Source organism: Cornus florida, unplaced genomic scaffold (assembly GCF_030987335.1).
Source record: "Cornus florida cultivar Cherokee Brave unplaced genomic scaffold, ASM3098733v1 CherokeeBrave_3.0.0_Hap2_Chr07, whole genome shotgun sequence".
Classification (NCBI taxonomy): Eukaryota; Viridiplantae; Streptophyta; class Magnoliopsida; order Cornales; family Cornaceae; genus Cornus; species Cornus florida.
Genome location: NW_026775577.1, coordinates 63097501 through 63114544, shown reverse-complemented (window position 1 = coordinate 63114544; position 17044 = coordinate 63097501).

Here is a 17044-nt window from a genome sequence, read left to right as displayed (position 1 = left end):
GACCTCAATTGTCGACTCTTTCTCCAAATACAATGTGATTGGATCACGTTAGAACTCTTAAAAAAAATAATCCTGTAAAATAAATAAATAAATCTCGTAAATATTTATTTCTGTTGCCCAATCACGTTGTATTCAGAGGAGGAGTCAGTAATTGAGGTCAGAAGACCTATCATTTTTCTTTAATAATTTATCTACTCTTAAAATCTTGAGAATACGATATGGATACGACGACACGACAAATTTTAAAAAATTAGGACACGGATACGGACACGGACACGGACACGGTTGGGATATGCCAATAAAATAATATATATATATATATATATATATATATATATATATTCAAAATCCACAATACCATAAATCTAACCTCCCAAAAAAATACTGCAATAAAAGAAAAACTTCAATTAATTAAGAACAAAGCAAAGTTATCAACAACTTTACAGTTTACAGAAATACTTCAATTAATTAAGAACAAAACAAAGTTATCAACAATTTTACAACTTACATTTTACACACATCCACAAATATAATTGTTCTGATTTCTCTCTGTTTTTCTTGCTATAGTCTAAAAATTTATTTAATTCCAATACTAAAATAAATGAGTCAAATAAAAATAATAATACGGTATCCCTGGTATTATAAAATTTTCCCTACAATGAACAAAGAGTGATTAGGGAAGGAAAAAAAAAACAGAACAAAACAAAGAGTGGTTAATACTGTTCAAAATCAATTAAACAACACATAGTAAAAATATGAAGATGGATTTTTAATTTCTTTTTTCCTTTTTAGGAGAAGCTTTACATTATTCTTATCACTATTTTATTTTAGATGGGAGAGATTTTTATGCTTTCATTCTTTTTAAGGTCATTTATTCTCGGTACCCTTGTATTTTATTTGTGACTTTTCTCAAAACAGAATGACATTTAAGCTGCATGTTTTTATAAATAACTTTACCTTTTGAAGGATTTTTTAGTTAGTTCCTTATAATATAGTTTTAATGTCCCAGTGGACCCTGCTATAATTTGTTCTATTATTTATTTTTATTTACAAGAAACACATTTACAAACTCTCATCCTTGTGAAAACTTAAACATTAGACTTTCTACTCCCAAAAGTGAGATATTACAACCTAATAACAAGAAGTGATTATTCCCTTAAAACGTATTTTAAGATTTTTTATATTCTATTTATGATGCCTAGCTACCACATTATTTGTCGTCACACAATTTACTTCTCCATTACGGAGAATTGTGTGACAGGGAGAGAAGAGAAATGGATCGAGGCATCTTTAGAGAAAGAAAATGATTGAATGAAATGAATAGTAAAAAAAATAAAATGAATGGGTTGATATTTTTTTATTTTTTTTTCAAAAAAGGGAATGAGAGTTTTTATATATATATTTTTTACCAGATACACTCATTATCTAAATTCATTCCAAATTTCAATAGGATATAACAATTGATTTTTAAAATAATTGAATATTAAAATTGGTACTATATATTTGTAGGTAGTTTTTATTTCTTTCTACTCTCTTATGCTAAATTTGCTTCCGTTTTCGCATGACCATGGAGCTTATTTGTGTGAATTCTTATATATATATATATATATATATATATATACACATGACAACATCAATAAATATATGAAAGTTGTTACAAAAGAAAAAATAGAAGAGTAGACAAATATGGAAGTTGCTAGAAAGAGAAAGACCCACAAGAAAGCCAATACAAAGAGAGAGACCTTCCCAAAAAAAACTAGAGCCCATTTTGATTATTATTATTATTATTATTATTATTATTATATATTTTGTTATTTATTTTAGACATTTCAATGGCTAAATTGACCAAATGTCCTTATTTGCACAAAATGTAAAATGTAGGGGAGTTTTGCGAACAACAGAGAATTAATTACACATTTTGTATATTATAAGGAATTTTTTGCACTTAACCTTTTTTAAAATTATAAAGAAACTTGTGATTTAAACTCTAATTTTGAAAAACAAGTTTAAGAACTTTTTTAGCCTTGATCAAATATCAAAATCTAGGTACACTGATGTTTTCTAAGGTCTCATTTATCTCTAACCTGGATTTGTGATCAAGTCTTGGAGATATTTGTGTCCTATTGTCTTCGGTGCGATAAAATTGAAAATTTTTAGAGTCTATTTAAGTGTTAAAGTTTTTAAGGGGTAATTATTTTGAAATCTTTTTAAATTCTAACGTTCAATATTTAAGTGATAAATGATATCTCTTTTATTTAAAATTTTATCTCATTTTAAATAGCTTACCATTTTCAATGATATTCAAAGTCCGCCTTAATTTGATTATACATGAACAGTGATGACTTTGACCAACATTATAACCAAAATTTTTAGTAAGAATTTTGCTAATAAACTAACCGTGTATTACTTAGTAATATGTAATAGATGAATATATACAAATTGATTCATTTTGGAATATTTTTATTTGTACAATTCCTTAAAAAATATCTTTGGTCACCTTCGTTTTTTGAGGGCCCAAATTTCGTTTTTCTTTATATATTATAACCCACCTAAAAAATTTTATTTGGTTCCATACCTTTATTAGAGCTCAACCAATATAGAAAATTCAATACTTGGCTTAAAAGATGCCTGCCCTTGTCAACTCTTGTTTTTTTTCTCTCTCTCTCTCATCCTAATTGCGTTAGCCGTACATATATATTTATCCTCATTATCATTACACAAGTATTAAATATATATTTATGAAAAAAATATTAAGTATATATTTAACCAGTGAGAATGAGTGGAACTGTTCATATTCCTAAGAATTCAATTAACTTTTATCTTTCTCTTTCTCTTTCTTTTTTTTTTTCCTTATTACTCACATATTTTCCTCCTCTCTTTATATTTTTTTATCCAATTGAAGACTTTGTTTGAGCATAGGACCAAATTTTTCAAAATCAGTTTCTTTTATTCTATAACTTAAATTATTTAATACTTTTATTAAAAAATTTATCATAAAATTATATATTTTGTTTGTGCGTTGTCAACATGTCTATTGTAAAAGCATGAATCCCAAAATAAAAAACTTAAAACATAAAAACTAATTCAATGTAAATAAAAAATAAAATAAATTTGTTACAACTAATAATTAGAACATAGCAAAAAACAAAATTAGGTGAAAATTTAACAAATAAACAACTAAGTCATCTAAAGGAATCAAAAAATTATACGGTGAAAGAAAAAGATATTAATAATTTGATTCATAATGATAATCAAATGTATAGTAAGAAAAAATTTTATAAAGAAAAAAAAAATAGAAGAAAGTGAAACAAGTAAAACAAAAATGAATATCTTAATTAAGAATTATATTCTATTCCAACAAATATCTATGACCTTGAAATCTAAGGCATTTTTTCAGCTACAATTACCAAATGGAGAGGAGGGAAGCATAATAGAAAATGACTTGGGTATTCAAAAGATTTAAATAGGATGTTTTATTTTTATTGCAAGTAGTTTAATTTAAAGTATAACACAAATCAATTAATTAATGATGGAATTAGAGATTGAAAAAATTATAGTGCTAAATTTGAAAGTTAATGACCATATTACTAACATGAACGTATGGGTAGATTATATAATAAGACCACTTTATTTTTTCCGCCTAAGGCCTCAAATTATATTGAGCCGCCCTTGTCCTTTTCTTTTTCTTTTTTGTTAATTTGGTGTTGAAGATGCAAGAAAATGTTGTTCTATATTAAGAAAATATTTTCTTACATTCTAAACAATCTCCATTTCCTTCCTTCTCTAGCTTCTATTTACAGAAGCTTACATTTGCCTTAATTGTGACGCCCTGGTTTTACAAACTAGGTGCGTTTGTGATGACCCGATAACGGATCTGAAATGCGAAAGCGAAAAGCAAACCAAGTCTCTAGAGATGTGCGTCATCCCTATGGCATAAAAGTGGCCTCCTGTGAATCCACGGAACCCAAAAGGAAACCATACGCGGAAGCTAGGGTTTAAAACCAGGGCGGAGCCAGTATTTTAGTTCAGAGGGGGCACAATGCACTTGTTAAATTTTTTTTTTATAATAAATATGACAATATAATTTTTTTTAAATCAAAAAAACAAATAAGAAAAAAATAGTTGTAAATTAATATGCTAAATAAATACCGTAAAAAAAATATAATTACAAATATAAGAATCAAAAAATTAATTAATAATATTTTAAATAAATACAATCACAAATGTCATCGATAAAAAGAAATAAGTGTAAAAAAATAGAAAAATACATAAGTGAAAAAAGAAATTTTTTGAAAAAGGAAACAAAAAGTAGAAAAGGAAAAATATTTTGTATATTTGAAGAAGGAATATATGTAATTTTTTTTTTTCTAAAAGGAAATTAAAAGAATTTGAAAATTTGAGGGGGGGGCACTATTTAAAATTACCATGTAAGTATATATATATACCAAAAATATGTACCTATGTATAGTAGGTTGGAGAAAAGTGAGGGGGGGCACGTGCCCCCTCTAGGCCTTAATTGGCTCCGCCCCTGTTTAAAACGATGATTTTGCAACTCTAAGAGTAAAATGGTCTTTTCACACAAAATTGGATGCCATTGTGTACACCATTGGAAAGACAACGAAAAATCAACAAAGTTAGACTAAAGAATCGCCTGATTCGGAGTCCGGATGACAAAGTTATAGCCGTTTGAAAAAAGAGCATCAAGGCTGTCAAGACAGCCTGACACCCACGGGCACAATTTTTCCAACGAAACGAAGCACTTTTTTGTCTTTCTCATTCAGAAGGCTCAGTCCCACCTCTGACTTCAATGATGGGAACAACCTCCCAAATTTAACCATTTCCCCAGCTTGAATCTCGTTTAATCCATAAACACGTACAATACCATTTTCAACTGAGACCACTTGACCGATCTCAGTTACTTGAAAATGCGTGTCAAAGTTGGTAATTCAACTTTTTAATAGAGTAGTGAGTTTAGCAGCTTTGCACGGGTGCACACCCTTGATAAGCCGCTACCGGTAGCCAACTCTAGCTACCGGTAGCCAGAAACCCAACTTGCTGCCCAAGTGAAGAAAAAGGGACTGGGATGGTTTTTAAAATGCCTAAATTGATTATACAGCCTTAAAATATGACCACAAGACCTCTGGAAGTTCTGGAACAGTCGACACGATTTTCAAAAAAAAATTGATGGATAGTATCATGCTCAAATTTTAAGAAAAAGGCTTGCACCAGATTTTTGAGATTCAAATGAGATTTTGAAGGCTTAAATGACATTTTTTGGAAAAATACTGTGAAGAAACCCCCCCTAAAATCACATTTTCTAATTGACCATGTCAAGGCGAAGCTAATTTTTCAAGTGAAATGTCTAAAATGCCTTTAAGATTTGATTTGCAAAAAAATGAAAACAATGTGTCCAAAGGATGCTCATTTCACCAAATATGTGTTTATGTGCAAACGTGAACATGCACACAAACGTAACATGCATATTAAGACGTGTTACAATGGCCCACGGCCTCCAAATAAGCCCAATGCAAAATATGACATGTCAAACCTCCGAAATCCATAAAATCCCTTTTAAAAGTAAATTTCGAAACTAAGTGCATACATGTAATCCCAAAAGATGTTTGGCTCTTGGCCACATATCATACATATAAATTGAACCTCAAAAGGTGTACTTAAGTACACATTAAATATTTCAAGGTAAAAACAACATATCAAACCTAGTTATGCGTTACAACATCAAAAGGCAAAATAACACATGCTAACACTTGCATGTTCGTGAAATTACACAAAAGTAATCCAAAATGACAAGTCAACCTAGGGATGTTGTGCATCCTAAAACAAGGTCTCCTTACCTGTAAAATATCCCAAACAACTAAGGTGAGTAAACAAGTTACTCGTAGGAAGAAGTGCATGCGTATATCCTAAAGTTTCAAATATCTTGCAAATTCAATATAGACTAGTACACGGAATCATTCCACCTAACGTCTATGTTACAAGGTGAAAAACCATGCTAGGAACAAGTATACAAGGTATAAGTATACTAAGAAATCTTAAAACTAAATCCTCAATATACAAGTATACACACGTAAATACACTAAACAATATTGAAGTGAAATACACAATATACAAGTATACACGCATAAGTATACTAGACAATATTGAAATGGAATATATGGCATATAAGTATACAAGCTCAAATATACTAAACCAAAATAATACCTCTTGTACCAAATCACAAGCTACAAGTAATCAACAATTAACAACTTGGAATTGAATGCGAAATCAAGTAGTTGGAAAGACTAAGACATACTGTCTCAAGACTAAACAAGTTATTCCGGGTAATTACGACCCCCAAGGTACTACCTAGTGTGTATTATGTGATAGGGAGAACTCTTATCTCCTGTACTAGAGCTGAACCCTAGCCGCCACATTTGTCAAGTTCTTACAAGCTTTCCAAAATCAACAAGTTCATGACATATGCTTAACAACAATGCATGAAACTACCTACCAAGCACAAGTAGGGTGAAACCATACAAACTATGTCCTAAAGTTTCATATCTACAATAGCATACACCATGTCGAATCTTCAATGTGTGATTCGTTACACTTACAAATGGATATAAAATGTCAAATCTTCAATGTGCGATTCACTACACAAAACTATGATACCATTAATCAACTAAATCAAATTACCATAGTAACATAAATACTAAATTAACAACATAGTAATAAGCTTACAAGGTAATCATTTGTAATATACAACAAGAATTTTAAATCACCACAACTATGAAATCTCTAGAATTAGTCTTCTATTAAATGAAACATTTCTTTACACAAGATAAATATATATACCAAAAATGCTTTGAATATTAAACCCTAAGTCAAAACAAGGGTTTTCCATCTATATGCAAGACTACGACCCAATAAACATGTATACAATATATTTTAAACTCCAAAAGTAATTAAAACACTTAAATAAATATACAACAATCCCTACCTCACCAGAGAATAGAATCTCTAGATTCTAAGGCAAACAAAGGCGGATGGTGAAACTGGACAAGGGTAGTGTAGAGTAGGATGAGGGAAAGCTTTTGTCTTCCAAGCTCTAAGCTCAAAAGTGAAGGGAAAGACTTCAAAATCAAGGTCTAAGGTCTAGGTTAAAAGGTTCTATAATGGAGGCAAGGTAAGGGTTAGAGAGAAAAGGTGAGAAAGAGATAAAGAGATAGTGGAATTTTGTGTATTTTTCCACTCACAAGGCATTTAGATAGTCAAACACACACACACACCTACACTACCTCTTTCATACACACACAATGCAAAACTTAATATGAAGCCAACACTTGTAACCATCCTTAGCCCCCCTCCAAAGCTTAATCTAGGCCTTCCACTTGTTATCATCCTAGGCTTCCAAGTGTCACAACCATTAGTCGACAAGTGGACCAATGAGAGCGCGACACTTGTCACACTTTCAAAAAATTACAAACAGGTCCCTCCCCAAAATTTCTCACAAAATAAATTACAAAATGGTCCCTAAGACAAATATCTGAAATTTATTTAATTACACAAAGCACCATATAAAACGAAAATATTTTTGAATAAACTATGCATCCATGCTCCTTCGGAAAAGTAAACAACTAGCATACTTTTCTACAAAAGTAAGAATATGCATTTCACGAAAATCAAATAATGTAGATGCACATGAAGTCGGAAGTCAAATCTGAACTCAAAACCCTACTTCGAGTCTCCAAAACCTTAAGGTTATTCGAAAAAAAAAAAGAATGCCGAAAAAAAAAGAAGAAGGAAAATGACATGGTCATTACATTTGGGATATTTTCAGGTCAGGAGACCTTGTTTTGGGATGCACAACATCCCTAGGTTGGCTTGGTAGCTTGGGCGTACTTTTGTGTAATTTTGCATACATGCAAGTGTTATCATGTTTAAATTTCCTTGTTGAAGTTGTAGCGCATAGCTAGGTTTTGACATGCCATTTTGTTAGTCCTAAGTTGCCTTAAGGAATGTTTGCCTATTAATGTCAAAAAGTATTGCTTCAACCTCAGCCTCGGACATTGCAATGCTCAGCCTCGGACATTAAAGGTTCAACACTTCAGTTAATAGTACATTGTAATGCTTCAGCCTCGGACAAAGATACTCCTCGGACATAGATGCTTCAGCCTCGGAGAGAGATGGTTCAGCACTTGGGTGTAAGCTACAGGTGCTCACAGGGGTTCTATGATCTTTTCTCAGGTGTATTCCATATATATATATATATATATAGATATACATTTGCTCAGTATGGCCTTTTCCAGCTACGTTCAAGAATTTAACACGTTTCAGTGGTCTTAGCGAAGAATGTGACATGTCTCAGTGGTCCTAGAGAGCTGGTATATGCAATTCTTGGAGGCTAAGTTTGGACAGAAATGGAATTAAGCACTCAAACTTGTAACCTACTGTGGCTGGTAGAATGGAGACAAAATTGGCTGAGGTGGCAGGCCAACATTGGTCCATTGCTCTGAAAATATCTGAATTGTGCTCTCCCAATCATTGGTGAAAGGTGATAGGTGTATATCTGTGGTGTGTGAGGCCTTATGAAATTGAGAGTTATTATAAATATGTTGCCATAAGACACCTTAGGGTTTAAGCCTCTAAAATTTACATTGCACATTGAGCTGCTCTTGAGAACCCTCAAGTATACTATGTCAAGCAAGTTTTTCTCTGCTATTTGATGATGATCCATGCAAGAAAAACTCATTGAATCAACTCTGAGGCGTGCTTTGTTTGCTGAGATAAGGCCGCTGTCAAATTTGCTGATGCAAGGGCTGTATTGAAGAGTGACTTGGTGTTTCAAGCTTCTGTGGTCGATTCTGAAGGTTGACACAGGTATAATTCATCTTCTCACACTTATTCAGACTGTGTTTATGTTGAGATTATACTGAAAATGAATTCGAATAGCGTGGTAGTAATTAAGCTTGTTTTTCTGAAGAAATATTGGATTCAAGTGCTATTTGATTATACTTAGCTATTTCATGATGATCTATATTGTTAGCTAGTATATTTTAATGAATCGAGATTATCAAAGTTTGAGTTAGTAGCAAAAATATGGTATGCTTTGTTTTTGAGTATTCTGAGTTGAAGATATTCTGTGCCGAGTCTATTTTGTGCTGAAGATATTCTGTGCTGAGGCTATTCTGTGCCGAGGATATTCTGTGCCGAGGCTATCTGTGCTGAAGCTTTTTGTTCCAAAGCTGTTATATGCTGAACCAAAGACTTTGACTGAACTTGTGATATACTCATGCTGTGTTTGATTATTCAAAGCTATGAACATGAGTACAACAGTGAAAGAAGACTGTATGAGGCACTGGTGAATTGATCTCAAAAGGAATTTCCTATTTTACCACTCAGACACTTGATGCAGTAGATTGTAGTTCTGAGGCAGTAAATTGGAATTCTGTGTTGTCCAACTTATTTGAATTGTATTTGGTGTGTTAGCACTTGTTGTAAATGGCAATGAGGCATGATCCCTCACCCCATTGTTGAGTGGTAGTGAGGCTTTACATCCTCACCCAATTGTTGAGTGAGCTTTGAGAGCTTATTGGGTCCAAGCGTGGTTACTTTGGACAGAAGGAGTGCGTAATGCACTATGGTGTCTCAGTTTGTGTGTATTGGTTGTGAAAACTAGTGTCTATTCTGGTGCATGGGTGTGTGCAGAGAGTAAGACAACTGAGTGTGTAACAAGATACATACAACTAGTGGATTGCTTATTGGCCGAGGCCAAGAACCAAGGTTTTTCCTATTTAAGAGGGTTTCCTTGTAAATCTTAAGTTATATGTTCTTTGAATGCTTGCTTAGTTGTGTGAGAAAGTTTTTGAAAGCAAAGATTTAACCAATTCACCCCCCATCTTGGTTCAATAATTGGTATCAGAGCTTTGGTTTGCATTGTGAGGTTCTAACAAGCCTGCAGTTGATCTAGTAATGGATGAAGGTCAAGTTATCAACAAAGCTCTAGGGTTTGAAGGTTCGAACTATAATTCTTAGAAAACTAGAATGGAAGCCTTCTTAATATCTCAGTCCTATGATGTTTGGCATGCTACCGTACATGGTGTTGTGATTCTTAATCTTGATCACCCCTCTGCTGAAGATAAAATGGTTGTGGCTAATGATGACAAGGCCAAACATGTTCTCTTTTATGCTTTGAGGCAATAAGAGTTTACCAGAGTTAAAAATTGTAAAACAACCAAGGAAATGTGGGGTTCTCTTCAGGCAGCTCATGAAGGAAATAAGGTTATTAAGGAGAACAAGATACAACTATTCAAATTTAGTATGAGGTGTGTAAGATGGAAGATAGAGAAACTGTTGTTGAGTACATGTTCAGGATCAATGACCTTGTCAACAATATGAAAGCACTTGGTGAAGATATTAAGGATGTTGATGTTTGTAAGAAGATACTAAGGTGACTCACCTCTAGATTCAATCCTAAAGTGGCAATTCTCGAAGACAAAGATCTTTCTGAAGTGAAGATTGACGAAGCTTCAGGTCTCTCTCACTGCCTATGAAATGAGAATTGGTGTTCTAGCTGTTCATAGAAGAAAAGCTGCTCTTAAAGCAAAGGAAGTTGTTGAAGAAACTGTAGCAAAGTCTAAAGATGATCTTGAAAAAGATGAGGTTGCCTATTTTGCTAAGAAATTCAGAAAGTTTAGGTTTAAAAAGAAGAATCAGCTGCAAAATTTAACTTGCTATGGTGTGGTAAACCCGGTCATGTTGCATCTAAGTGTCCGAACTCAAAGGGGCAGAGTCAGAAGAAGAATGAGGGAGGAAACTACAAAGGAAGGTTTGGCAGAAAAATACTTATCTTAGACTGGGATACAACTAATAATGAATGTCTCTTTATGGAGCACCATAAACTTCTTTTCAAGTTGAAGAAGATAGTGACACTGAGATTGAGGAAATTCTTGAAAAGTGTGAAAGGCTTGTAGTGAAGTATGATCAACAGAAGGCTCAGATAAAAAGGGTCAGCTCAAAATTGTTCAAGTCCAAACAAATTCTCACTAAACACTTCAAACTTAAACTGTCAATGCTGTGTTCAGTTTCTCTTATTTTTCAAAGCCTATTGAAATCTCAAGTCAACACTCAGTGGTCTACCAAGAAGTGCAAAGAAGAACTGTCTCTCATTATAGAAAAAAGATCCCTAAAAATGGCTGAGATCTAGAAGCAATCCACAAAGAAAATTGAGAAGACTGGAATTGGCTATGTGTGTGATTCAGCCACAAAGGTTAATCAAACTCATTCTGTATTTGTCAAAGCCACAACTAGTGAAGTGTATGCAAGGTTTCCTATCATAAAGCCTCGGAGGTTCAAGGATGAGTTACTTAATAACACCTGCAGTGCTCTAAAATTCAGCAAGAGAGACTTTGTTACCACAGCTATAAAGAACTTCAAGATAACTAGAATGTATGTCAAGAAGTCAGACTTAGCTTCAACTTAGAAGGTCAAGGACAAATGATCATTGGTGAAGACTAAAATGATGTGGATTCCTAAGAAGCTGAACTCTGTGAGTCTTCTTGTGTATACAACCTTTAAAGCTTGTAATACTCAGGATAAATTGTATATTGATAGTGGCTACTCAAGACACATGACAGGCGATGGTTCCAAATTTAATTCGTTGAAGCAGATTGATGGTGGAAATGTTATCTTTGGAGATAATCAAAGAGCTAAGATTGTTGGAATTGGTACTATGATTAAGTCTAAAGAGTTGCCAGAAATCCACGAAGTTCTATTGGTTGAAGGACTCAAGCATAATCTCCTTAGTGTTAGTCAATTGTGTGACAGTGGGAAGGAGGTCTGTTTCAATAAAGAAGGATGCAATGTGATTGATCTTGAATCAAAACAAGTTTTTGTCTCAGCTAATAGATCTTCAGGAAATGTGTACACAGTCACTGAAGAAAGTCAGGTCACTCAATGTAATTTAACAACCTGTGATGAAGCAAAGTTGTGGCACAAGAGGTTAGGTCATCTTCATTCAAGAAATATGTCTAAGATTCTAAAGCTGAAAGCTGTTAAAGGACTGCTTGAGATCAGTTTTAAAGATGATCACCTTTGTAAAACATGTCAACAAGGAAAATAAACCAAAGTGTCATTTCCTTCTAAGGAAATCAACTCTTCAATAGCTCTGGACTTGATACACATGGATCTCTGTGGCCCTACTAGAACTACTACTGTTGGTGGAAGTAAGTATTTCATGCTTCTTATTGATGATTTTAGTAGGATGGTGTGGGTTTACTTCTTGAAAGAAAAATCTGAGGCCATTACATACTTCATTAAGTTTGTTAATCTTGTTGAAAATGAAAGAAGTAGCACTGTGAAGAGACTTAGGTATGATTTCAGCTCAGAATTCATCATGAAGGAGTTTGAGCACTATTGTGATGATAAAGGTATCAAGAAAAAGTTCTCAGCTGTTGCTATGCACATCATAAATAGGATTCTTCTCAGACCTAATTCAACCAAAACACCTTATGAATTGTGGTATGGAAGACCTGTAACTGTTCACTACTTCAAGGTGTTTAGCAGCACGTGTTATATACTGAACCACACTGATAGTTTGGGCAAGTTTGATTTAAAGGCAGATGAAAGCATATTCTTGGGGTACTCTAAGAAAAACAAAGCTTACAGGTGCTACAATCTAAGGTCTGCAAAGGTGGTTGAGTCAATTCATGTGAAGTTTGATGAGAATCATAAGTCCACACCTCTTGAAGACTATGACAAAACTTTTGGTTCAAATGAAACCAGTTCCTCAGTTACTAAATCTGAAGATCTGAGGGAAATCATTTATCCAGTGCTGCAGAAGCAGGTTCAAGCTGAGAACATCATTGGTTCATTTCAAGCTAGAGTTCAAACAAGAAACAAGAAGAAGCTAAATGATTTAGAAGCTGAAGATGGTGAAGAATACAGTCACTTTGCTATGCTGTCATCCATTGAACCAAAGTCCTATTCTGAAGCTCAGAAAAGTAAAGACTGGATAGCTGCCATGCAAGAGGAACTTGATCAAATTCACAAGAATGATACATGGACACTCGTTCCAAAACTTGAAGACAAGAATGTGAAAGGTTCAAAGTGGATTTACATAAACAAGATGAATGAGAAGGAATCAGTAATAAGAAATAAGGCATGATTGGTGTGTAAAGGTTATACTCAGCAAGCTGGAATTGATTATGATGAAACTTTTGCTCCAGTTGCTAGAATGGAATCCATTAGAATGCTTCTGTCTTTTGCTTGTCATAAACAAGTGAAGGTATATCAAATGGATGTTAAGTCAGCCTTCCTAAATGGAAACTTAAATGAAGAAGTTTACTTGGAGCAGCCTGAAGTTTTTGAAGATTCGAAGTATCCTTCTTATGTGTTTAAACTAAGCAAGGCTTTATATGGTCTCAAACAAGCCCCCAGAACCTGGTATGAGAAGCTGCATCAATTCTTAGTTGAACAAGGATTTCATAGAGGCAAGGTTGATAATACTCTTTATGTAAAAACTCATCAAGAACAATTTCTAATTCTGCAAATCTATGTTGATGATATCATGTTTTGTGGCTCAGACACCTCATTAGCTTCAGAATTTGCTAATCTCATAAAGACAAGGTTTGAAATGTCACTCTTGGGGACTCTCAGATACTTTATAGGCCTGTAAATTACACAAACATCCTCTGGAATCTTCATCTCTCAGCAAAACTATGCCTCGGAGCTACTTAAAAGTTCAAAATGGATGATTGTAAGGCTGTCTCAACACCACTATGTCCTAATACCAAACTCTCACTGGAGTGCACCACTGAAGCTATTCCTTCAACTCTTTACAGGTCAATCATTGGTAGTTTGCTGTATCTTACTGCTTCAAGGCTTGATATAATGTATTTAGTGGGGTTAGTGGCCAGATTTCAAAGTAATCCAAAGGTTTCTCATCTTCAAGCTACCAAAAGAATGGTCAGATATGTCAAGGGCACTATCTCCTATCGTCTATTCTACATTTACTCGTCCTCAATGTCCATTACAGCCTTCTCAGATGCTGATTGGGGTGGATCTTTACCTGACCGAAAAAGTACCTTTGGTTGTTGCTACACTCTTGGTTCAAATGTGATTTCTTGGCTGAGCAAAAAGTAGGACACTGTCTCTCTTTTAACCTCTGAAGCTGAGTATATAGCTGCCTCACAAGCTTGGTCATAATTACTTTGGATGAAGACTACTTTCTTATATCTTGGCATTCAATTCTCAGGACCTCCCAAGCTTTTCTGTGATAATCAAAGTGTTATTACTATCAGTAAGAATCCCACACTACATTAGAAGAGCAAACACATTGACATCAGGTATCACTTCCTCAGAGATAAAGTTCAGAAAGGTTTGATTGATATTACTTATTTGCCTACTGAAGATCAACTTGCCGACATCATGACCAAACTCTTCTTCCTCAATGATTCTCAACCCTTCAAGCTGTTCTCAGGGTTGTTCCTCCTCCCTCCTGAACTTATATTGTTGGTCCTACTCACCTTTTGACCTTCAATGTCAAAAAGGGGGAGAAATGGACTGAAATAAGGATAGCTTCAAGCTATTCCTTCTACATTTGGATTATTTCAAGGTTATTTGGTTTTTGTCATTAAAGGCAAAATGGGGAGATTGTTGGTCCTAAGTTGCCTTAAGGAATGTTTGCCTGTTAATGTCAAAAAGTATTGCTTCAGCCTCAGCCTCGGACATTTCAATGCTCAGCTTCGGACATTGAAGGTTCAACACTTCAGTTAATAGTATATTGTAATGCTTCAGCCTCGGACAGAGATGCTCCTCGAACAGAGATGTTTCAGCCTCAGACAGAGATGGTTTAGCACTTAGGTGTTAGCTACAGGTTCTCACAGGGGCTCTATGATCTTTTCTTAGGTGTATTCCACATATATATACGTTTGCTCAGTATGGCATTTTCCAGCTACGCTCAAGAATGTGACACGTTTCAGTGGTCCTAGAGAAGAATGTGACACGTCTCAGTGGTCCTAGAGAGCTAGTATATGCAATTCTTGGAGGCTAAGTTTGGACAGAAATGGAATTAAGCACTCAAACTTGTAACCTGCTGTGGCTGGTAGAATAGAGACAAAATTGGCTGAGGTGGCGGGCCTGCATTGGTCCATTGCTCTGAAAATATCTAAATTGTGCTCTCCCAATCATTGGTGAAAGGTGACTAGTGTATATTCGTGGTGTGTGAGGCCTTGTGAAATTGAGAGTCACTATAAATATGCTGCCATAAGGCTCCTTAGGGTTTAAGCCTCTAAAATTTACATTGCACATTGAGCTGCTCTTGAGAACACTTAAGTATACTATGTCAAACAAGTTTTTCTCTGCTATTTTATGATGATCCATGCAAGAAAAACTCATTGAATCAACTTTGAGGTGTGCTCTGTTTGCTGAGATGAGGCCGCTATCAAATTTGTTAATGCAAGGGCTGTATTGAAGAGTGACTTGGTGTTTTAAGCTTTTATGGTTGATTCTGAAGGTTGATACAGGTATAATTCATCTTCTCACACTTGTTTAGACTGTGTTTGTGTTGAGATTATGCTGAAAATGAATTCAGATAGTGTGGTCAGTAATTAAGCTTGTTTTTTTGAAGAAATCTTGGATTCAAGTGCTATTTGATTATACTTAGCTATTTCATGATGATCTATGCTGTTAGCTAGTATATTTTGATGAATCGAGATTATTAAAGTTGAGTTAGTAGCAAAATATGGTACGCTTTGTTTCTGAGTATTCTGAGCTGAAGATATTCTGTGTCGAGGCTATTTTGTGCTGAAGATATTCTGTGCCGAGGCTATTCTGTGCCTAGGAGATTCTGTGCCGAGGCTATCTGTGCCGAAGCTTTTTGTGCCAAAGTTGTTATATGCTGAACCAAGGACTTTGACTGAACTTGTGATATACTCATGCTGTGTTTGATTATTCAAAGCTATAAACATGAGTACAACAGTGAAAGAAGACTGTATGAGGCATTGGTGAATTGATCTCAAAGGGAATTTCCTATTTTACCCCTCGGACACTTGATGAACCAGATTGCAGTTCTGAGGCAGTAAATTGGAATTCTGTGTTGTCCAGCAGCTTATTTGAATTGTTTTTGGTGTGTTGACAGTTGTTGTAAATGGCAGTGAGGCATGATCCCTCACCCCATTGTTAAGTGGTAGTGAGGCTTTACATCCTCACCCCATTGTTGAGTGAGCTTTGAGAGCTTATTGGGTCCAAGCGTGGTTGCTTCGGACAGGGGGAGTGCGTGGATGCACTGTGGTGTCCTAGTATGTGTGTATTGGTTGTGAATACTAGTGTCTATTTTGGTGCATGGGTGTGTGCAGAGAGTGAGACAGCTGAGTGTATAACAAGAAACATATAACTAGTGGATTGCTTATTGGCTGAGGCCAAGAACCAAGGTTTTCACTATTTAAGAGGGTTTAATTATAAATCTTAAGTTATCTGTTCTTTGAATGCTTGCTTAGTTGTGTGAGAAAGTTTTTGAAAGCAAAGATTTAACCAATTCAACCCCCCTCTTGGTTTAACACGTTTTATTTTTGGATATGTAAAGTGTGCCTAAGTACACTCTTCAAGACTCTTTTTATATGTATGACTTGAGGCTAAGGGCCAAACACTTTAATTTTATGCAATGGATGTTTTTAGTTTTAAGCATATTCATTTTTTTTTTGCAAAATATGCACATAAGGGCATTTTGGGTATTTCATGTGAATAATAAATTTTGGTTTTGACATGATCATGTATAAAATCACATTTTAAGAGGGGTTTCTTCACAACTTTTTTTTCAAAAAAATCCATTTTAGAGTCGAAAAGTAGGGTTTTTCTCGAATTTTCTGGTGCAGCTCTTCAGTTCCTGCAGACGGCGATCGATCGCCAGACACTTGGCGATCTAGCGATCGATCGCCGTTGTGCCTGGGAGCATTTTTTTTTTTTCATTTCAGAACTTCGAGATTCCATATCTTTGTCATCCGGACTCTGAATCAGGCGATTCTTGAGTCTAACTTTATTAATTTTTCGT